Raw genomic sequence first — 8,578 nt, forward strand, 5'->3', positions numbered from 1 at the left:
TTTTCTCTCAAAAATTCTTGAAAGGGTAGTTGTAAAACAGCTAACTGATCATCTGCAGAGGAATGGTCTATTTGAAGAGTTTCAGTCAGGTTTTAGAATTCATCATAGTACAGAAACAGCATTAGTGAAGGTTACAAATGATCTTCTTATGGCCTCGGACAGTGGACTCATCTCTGTGCTTGTTCTGTTAGACCTCAGTGCTGCTTTTGATACTGTTGACCATAAAATTTTATTACAGAGATTAGAGCATGCCATAGGTATTAAAGGCACTGCGCTGCGGTGGTTTGAATCATATTTGTCTAATAGATTACAGTTTGTTCATGTAAATGGGGAATCTTCTTCACAGACTAAAGTTAATTATGGAGTTCCACAAGGTTCTGTGCTAGGACCAATTTTATTCACTTTATACATGCTTCCCTTAGGCAGTATTATTAGACGGTATTGCTTAAATTTTCATTGTTACGCAGATGATACCCAGCTTTATCTATCCATGAAGCCAGAGGACACACACCAATTAGCTAAACTGCAGGATTGTCTTACAGACATAAAGACATGGATGACCTCTAATTTCCTGCTTTTAAACTCAGATAAAACTGAAGTTATTGTACTTGGTCCCACAAATCTTAGAAACATGGTGTCTAACCAGATCCTTACTCTGGATGGCATTACCCTGACCTCTAGTAATACTGTGAGAAATCTTGGAGTCATTTTTGATCAGGATATGTCATTCAAAGCGCATATTAAACAAATATGTAGGACTGCTTTTTTGCATTTACGCAATATCTCTAAAATTAGAAAGGTCTTGTGTCAGAGTGATGCTGAAAAACTAATTCATGCATTTATTTCCTCTAGGCTGGACTATTGTAATTCATTATTATCAGGTTGTCCTAAAAGTTCCCTAAAAAGCCTTCAGTTAATTCAAAATTCTGCAGCTAGAGTACTGACGGGGACTAGAAGGAGAGAGCATATCTCACCCATATTGGCCTCTCTTCATTGGCTTCCTGTTAATTCTAGAATAGAATTTTAAATTCTTCTTCTTACTTATAAGGTTTTGAATAATCAGGTCCCATCTTATCTTAGGGACCTCGTAGTACCATATCACCCCAATAGAGCGCTTCGCTCTCAGACTGCAGGCTTACTTGTAGTTCCTAGGGTTTGTAAGAGTAGAATGGGAGGCAGAGCCTTCAGCTTTCAGGCTCCTCTCCTGTGGAACCAGCTCCCAATTCAGATCAGGGAGACAGACACCCTCTCTACTTTTAAGATTAGGCTTAAAACTTTCCTTTTTGCTAAAGCTTATAGTTAGGGCTGGATCAGGTGACCCTGGACCATCCCTTAGTTATGCTGCTATAGACTTAGACTGCTGGGGGGTTCCCATGATGCACTGAGTGTTTCTTTCTCTTTTTGCTCTGTATGCACCACTCTGCATTTAATCATTAGTGATCGATCTCTGCTCCCTCCACAGCATGTCTTTTTCCTGGTTCTCTCCCTCAGCCCCAACCAGTCCCAGCAGAAGACTGCCCCTCCCTGAGCCTGGTTCTGCTGGAGGTTTCTTCCTGTTAAAAGGGAGTTTTTCCTTTCCACTGTAGGCAAGTGCTTGCTCACAGGGGGTCGTTTTGACCGTTGGGGTTTTACATAATTATTGTATGGCCTTGCCTTACAATACAAAGCGCCTTGGGGCAACTGTTTGTTGTGATTTGGCGCTATATAAAAAAAAAAAATTGATTGATTGATTGATCATAGTAGCTGTATTATCTTTAGCTGTATCACCCCACCTGGAAGGGAACATTTGCAAACATCAAACAAATGTTCATAGAATGTTCATTTATTGTTCAGCAAGTTTGTGAACGTTCATATAATGTTTGTGATGTTTGTCTAATGTTTGCATGGAAGCAAACATTAGACAAACATGTAAGGAAACATTTGCAAAAATCAATCAAGTGTTCATAGAATGTATGCTTAATGTTCAACATTCACATAATGTTCATGTTGTATGTGTAAAGCTTGCCTCTAAATAATAGTGTGTGTGTGTGTGTATATATATATATATATATATTTCACATTATAGGAAAACATTAAATATAATTTACGGCATACAGAAAGTTAATGTTGGACTCCATTTAAATGATGTGTGCAAACATAGGTAGAATGAACAATAGGAAATAATTTAAGCACTCTAGTTACCATGGTAACCAAGAATTTGTTGATTTATGATTTATTCAGGCCTACTGAATATACTGTATAATTTCCAGATTACTGTAATAAACTGACAGAGCTAACTCCGAAACATGTCTTGGTGCAACTTGCATAAACATGCACTCTGTTAATTGGAATATTAATTTTTGCAAAATAATTTACATCACTACAGACTGTGATTGTCAGCTACCAAAATATGTTTTTTATGGAAACAGATTGCAATGGCATCTTATTATCCAGACGTCCCACAGACCTGAGTTACATACATTTTGCCAAATTTAAAAAAAAGCCTATCTTTAGTATTTTTGAAAATAAGGAAAAATACATTAAAGTTATTAAAAACTGATTTACAAAATAATGTTTTCAACACGCATGAGCAGGAAACATTGACATTTAAATAAAACGGCTCACAGACAAATAATATTTTTTACTGGTTACTTCACAACTTGCAGTTCAAATATGTTTTTGAACAAACATGTTTGAACATGAGATGAATATAACAGTCACACATGTTACAGTGGCAGAAATCAACTCGATTTCACATTTCCAGAATGAACATTTGTCCAGGGTTTAGTGTTTCACTCAGGCCTCATTTGAGGATGACTTCATGTCACAGTCGAACAGTGTTTGGTGGAAATTGTTACCACATAATTGTTACAACATATTTCTTGCTTTCTGATTCCTTTAATATCAGCTGCTTAATTCATGTTTGCAGTGAGGCATGATATTATAATTATCCAGGGTAAAACATGTACATTGTACACAATATAACACCTGGATACAATCATTTCTGTATACATTCATGTATTGCCAATTAAGTTAACAAATTTCTAGCATAAGTGTTTGGTTCTTTCGTGGTTAAAGGTAAAGTCAGAGCAGGTTTATCAGCTCAGACAAATGCTGTCTCACAAAACTATTGTAATAATTGGGTCAGAATGTCTGAAACACTATAGTGCTTTATTTTAAAACAGGTTTGACCAACATTATCAGAGGATACAATTCAAATGAATTCATTTTATTTAAAGTACTTTGTGTACATACATCTATTTACTATTAAATTATTTTATTAACAATATGCTTGCTGCTTCACAGTTGCTTGCAGTGCTGCTCACGAACCAGTTGCTGGCAGTAGTGCACCGAGTTGGGTTAAAACCCGCTGTTTAACAGAGCAGAAGAAGAAGACTTAGCTGAGTTACAGCACTCAACTCTGTTCTGTTTTAGCAAATAGAAGTTTGTGTTCCACAAGTTAATTCGCCTGTTCAGTCTCTATACTGTGATTAAGAGACCACTGAGAGCAGAAGAGGAGACTAACGCTGGACGCTCGTCGACTGGGATTCCTCACAAAGAACCACCACATAGCTACCATCAGTTAGCAGCTAGCTTCAAATGGCGCGGCCTTTGTACCGTGATATCGACACTGTGACTATCAAAAGAAGGTAACGGAACCTGATGTGAGCACAAATTTTTTTAGTCAGAAATAACAAAACTTCCTTGAAGCTTGATTATGCCAGCCATAGATTAATGGGAACCAAACCAACACATTTTTGACTAGCATGGAGCTAATGTTAGCCACAGAGAGGCACAGGCCTAATTAATATTTTGACTAAAACATGACTAAAATATACGAGGTCTGTCAATAAAGTAAGGGTCCTTTTTATTTTTTTCAAAAACTATATGGATTTCATTCATATGTTTTTACGTCAGACATGCTTGAACCCTCGTGCGCATGCGTGAGTTTTTCCACGCCTGTCGGTGACGTCATTCGCCTGTGAGCACTCCTTGTGGGAGGAGTCGTCCAGCCCCTCGTCGGAATTCCTTTGTCTGAGAAGTTGCTGAGAGACTGGCGCTTTGTTTGATCAAAATTTTTTCTAAACCTGTGAGACACATCGAAGTGGACACGGTTCGAAAAATTAAGCTGGTTTTCAGTGAAACTTTTAACGGCTGATGAGAGATTTTGAGGTGATTCTGTCGCTTTAAGGACTTTTCACGGTGCGAGACGTCGCTCAGCACTCTCAGGCGCCGTCGTCAGCCTGTTCAAGCTGAAAACCTCCACATTTCAGGCTCTATTGATCCAGGACGTCGTGAGAGAACAGAGAAGTTTCAGAAGAAGTCGGTTTCAGCATTTTATCCGGATATTCCACTGTTAAAGGAGATTTTTTTAATGAAAGACGTGCGGACGGGTCCGCGCGTCGGGACGCAGCCGACGCGGTGCGGCGGCACAGGAAAAACACCTCCGTGTTGTTAACCATTTGTAAAATCCAGGCGGCTTTTGATGGCTTTCAGTGGAGTGAGTATATGAGAAATTGTTTAACAGGCAGGACATGTTCCAACTTGTCCTTAAGGCTTTCAACAGAGGTGTTTTTCCTGTGGCGGAGCGTCACGGCGGCTGCATCCCGACGCGCGGACCCGTCCGCACGTCTTTAATTAAAAAAATCTCCTTTAACAGTGGAATATCCGGATAAAATGCTGAAACCGACTTCTTCTGAAATTTCTCTGTTCTCTCACGACGTCCTGGATCAATAGAACCTGAAATGTGGAGGTTTTCAGCTTGAACAGGCTGACGGCGGCTGAGAGCGCTGAGCGACATCTCGCACCGTGGGAAGTCCTTAAAGCGACAGAATCACCTCAAAATCTCTCATCAGCTGTTAAAATTTTCACTGAAAACCAGCTTAATTTTTCGAACCGTGTCCACTTCGATGTGTCTCACAGGTTTAGAAAAAATTTTGATCAAACAAAGCGCCAGTCTCTCAGCAACTTCTCAGACAAAGGAATTCCGACGAGGGGCTGGACGACTCCTCCCACAAGGAGTGCTCACAGGCGAATGACGTCACCGACAGGCGTGGAAAAACTCACGCATGCGCACGAGGGTTCAAGCATGTCTGACGTAAAAACATATGAATGAAATCCATATAGTTTTTGAAAAAAATAAAAAGGACCGTTACTTTATTGACAGCCCTCGTATACTCTCTTTTAAAATTTAAAAAGAATTTAAAATTCTTTTTCTTACTTATAAGGTTTTAAGGCAGGGATGTACATCTGGAGCTGGTCCCCGGGCGCCTAATTGGCGACCTCTGCTCCTACTGGCAAATAGGATGGGTTAAATGCAGTAGCCACATTTCATTGTGCAGGGAACTTGTTCTTCTGTGCATATGACAATAAAATTCCTTTGAATCCTTTTTGAATAATCAGGTCCCATCTTATCTTAGGGACCTCATAGTACCATATCACCCCAATAGAGCGCTTCGCTCTCAGACTGCAGGCTTACTTGTAGTTCCTAGGGTTTGTAAGAGTAGAATGGGAGGCAGAGCCTTCAGCTTTCAGGCTCCTCTCCTGTGGAACCAGCTCCCAATTCAGATCAGGGAGACAGACACCCTCTCTACTTTTAAGATTAGGCTTAAAACTTTCCTTTTTGCTAAAGCTTATAGTTAGGGCTGGATCAGGTGACCCTGAACCATCCCTTAGTTATGCTGCTATAGACGTAGACTGCTGGGGGGTTCCCATGATGCACTGAGTGTTTCTTTCTCTTTTTGCTCTGTATGCACCACTCTGCATTTAATCATTAGTGATTGATCTCTGCTCCCCTCCACAGCATGTCTTTTTCCTGGTTCTCTCCCTCAGCCCAAACCAGTACCAGCAGAAAACTGCCCCTCCCTGAGCCTGGTTCTGCTGGAGGTTTCTTCCTGTTAAAAGGGAGTTTTTCCTTCCCACTGTTGCCAAGTGCTTGCTCACAGGGGGTCGTTTTGACCGTTGGGGTTTTTACGTAATTATTGTATGGCCTTGCCTTACAATATAAGGCGCCTTGGGGCAACTGTTTGTTGTGATTTGGCGCTATATAAATAAAATTGATTTTATTTTATTAGGTGTTGACGCATTTGAAATTTAAGTCATGTCAGTGCCCAGAAAGAGACTTTATGAAGATAAGCTTGTGATATTTTTGGATTATTGCTTGTTTTTCCCCCCAACAGCAACCACGCCGGCTGCCATAATAGTTGTTGAATCAGTGAATCCTCCATCTGATCAGTGGGTTGAGTGTTTGCCTGCAGTTGATTCACATCAGCCCGATTATCCTGAGGTTTGTACTGTAATGGTTAAATAAGATTGTATAGTGTCTTGTGCCAGTAGATTCTAAAATTCATGTTCAGCAAGCAAAATATTCAAACATTTCTGGCAAGAAATACTCTGTTCTATTTGGGATATAATTTGAAAATAGAGTAAAATCTGTCAGTAATGAAGTTGTATATGCTAACTTTCCTTCCTTAAAGAAATAATTTACAGGCCCTGTTACTCAATAAACATATTTATTTATTGCTGATATAAAGTTTCCGAATTTCTTATATAAAAAATTCTGTGTCCCTTGCATAATGTTTCATTTGCATAGTGTGTGCATACTGTCTGTGGTACCATACACTTGAAACAGAAGGACTTCTATGCTGTACTACTGAGGTTTACCACCTTATCTGGGGTGGAAAAACTGACCTGTGCCAACAAAAAAATAAATTTTTTGAGATTCTTTTGGAATAGACCTGAATAAGCACCAGAATGCATTTCAGATTTCACATTTTTCTGGGGGACAACCACCAGACCCCACCAGGGCCTTGTCAAGATCTTTCAAGTTTTTTTTTTTTTTTCCATAGGTCACTTTCATCACTCAGTTCATTCACAGATTTGTCCGTGCTCATGATGAAAGGTCAACAGCATTGGTTTAATCATTTGTGAAGCATAGGATTTAATGTAAAGTGAGAACTTCTGTGTTAAGGTTGTAACATGTGGATCTATATACATTTTGTGTTCCAGGAGAAGCAGAATTACATCATTCACAGTATCAAACAGCTGAATGACAAAGTTGATGCACTGCATCCTTGGACCATCCCTGAAAGTGTCGGTTCCCAGACATACCAGGAGGAGAGAACAATGTGGACGCTGCTGACACGATTATCCGAAGGTTGGCCAGCTCTAAACCAGAAGTGTGGGCTTGAACCAATTACAAGCAGTGCCTGGAAGTAATGGGCCTTCCAGTAAAGTCACTCAAAGAAGTGAGTTAATGTGTTTTCTGTTTGTTAGATCCTCTTCACTTCAATAAAGGTTTGCTTTTTTTTTTTTACACACTGTATTATAAACATGCTGTATTTATGGAAACTAGTAACTAAAGGGCCTTTCACACTGCATGCTTTATACGCGTCAGGCAACAACTCCCAATGTGTCATCAGTCACGTTGTGTAAACGCCTCCCTACGCCCTGACGTGACCCATGCAGCAGGGGGGCGGAGATTTTCACTCTGATTTTTTTTCCAGAGGAAAGCTGAATGATCGCCATGTTGTATATGTATCGATGAACCAAGAAAAAGCTTTAATATAGCAATTTGATTTCACAATCAAATAAATTTTTGGGTTAAAAAACATTTGCAAGGATTTTTCTTCAGAAAACTGCTCTGTATAAATGAGCAGTCCTGTGACACATTTCTGTTTTGTAGAGATCAGCGGTTTCTGCCAGGAGTCTTCCATGTTTGGACCCAACATGTTTCTATTGGACAGTGCGAAGCTTTGTCACAGTTCAGAGCGCCAAAAGTTGGATTGGGTTGAACTCTGAATGTCATTCTGTTGACAAGCAGGAATACGCACACTCCTGGTAGAAGCATCTGTTTAGCTCAGCTTTTGACGCGACACTTCTAACACCTGTAAAAAGCTACGTGTTTCATTGAAAATAATGCTTTTTAGACCGATTTGTGATGCCTCTGACACTTCCAACCATGCGGTGTGAAAGGCCCTTTACACAAATAGCGGTGGGTACAGAGGATTAATCATTTTTGTCTGATCTGCTTTCACCTGTGTGGTTTACCTCGCTGATAACTAACCTGAGAAAAATTCTGCAAGCAAATAAACAGCTTGTTAAAAATATAGGGCCTGTCCAATAAGGAGTTGAGTTGAATACCAGTTATGACCATGCCTCTCAAATTATACAGTATCTGAACAGGAAAGTATATATAATTGCTTATGACTAACAATGGAAATGTTCAACTTGCAGCTCAAGAGTGCTAATGACAGACTTGATGGTGAGGACAAGTGAACCAGGCACCAGAGGAATGCCCTAATCAATGCCTTGACTGCATACACCCCTGGAATGGAACAAGGGAAGAATATGGTAACGAGCATTGTCAGGGGCTGCTTGTACACTACGGCTCGCGTTTATCTTTGGCAGGCAGGACAAGTCAGGAACCGTCAAAGGCAGCCTTGCCAGGGACGTGCCACAAATTTACAGAGTTGTTATGGAGGCTGCAATAAATATCACATCAATGGACAGTAGTACCATAATTTCTACAATTGTGCCATAATCCGAAGATGTCCTATCCAAGCAGAAGTAGTATAGACAGGACCATCCTAAACTTCTT

At 40.1% G+C, this 8,578-nt stretch overlaps 1 long non-coding RNA gene across 1 annotated transcript; it reads left to right on the forward strand.

The window, feature by feature from the left end:
* The first annotated feature begins 3,367 nt into the window (after positions 1 to 3,367).
* LOC117506326 lies at positions 3,368 to 7,034 on the forward strand. Its single transcript, XR_004559428.1, has 3 exons — positions 3,368 to 3,629; positions 6,159 to 6,265; positions 6,988 to 7,034. It is a non-coding gene; the product is annotated as an uncharacterized LOC117506326 (long non-coding RNA).
* The last annotated feature ends 1,544 nt before the right edge of the window (positions 7,035 to 8,578 follow it).

The sequence above is a fragment of the Thalassophryne amazonica genome, unplaced genomic scaffold (genome assembly GCF_902500255.1).
Source record: "Thalassophryne amazonica unplaced genomic scaffold, fThaAma1.1, whole genome shotgun sequence".
Taxonomy (NCBI): Eukaryota; Metazoa; Chordata; class Actinopteri; order Batrachoidiformes; family Batrachoididae; genus Thalassophryne; species Thalassophryne amazonica.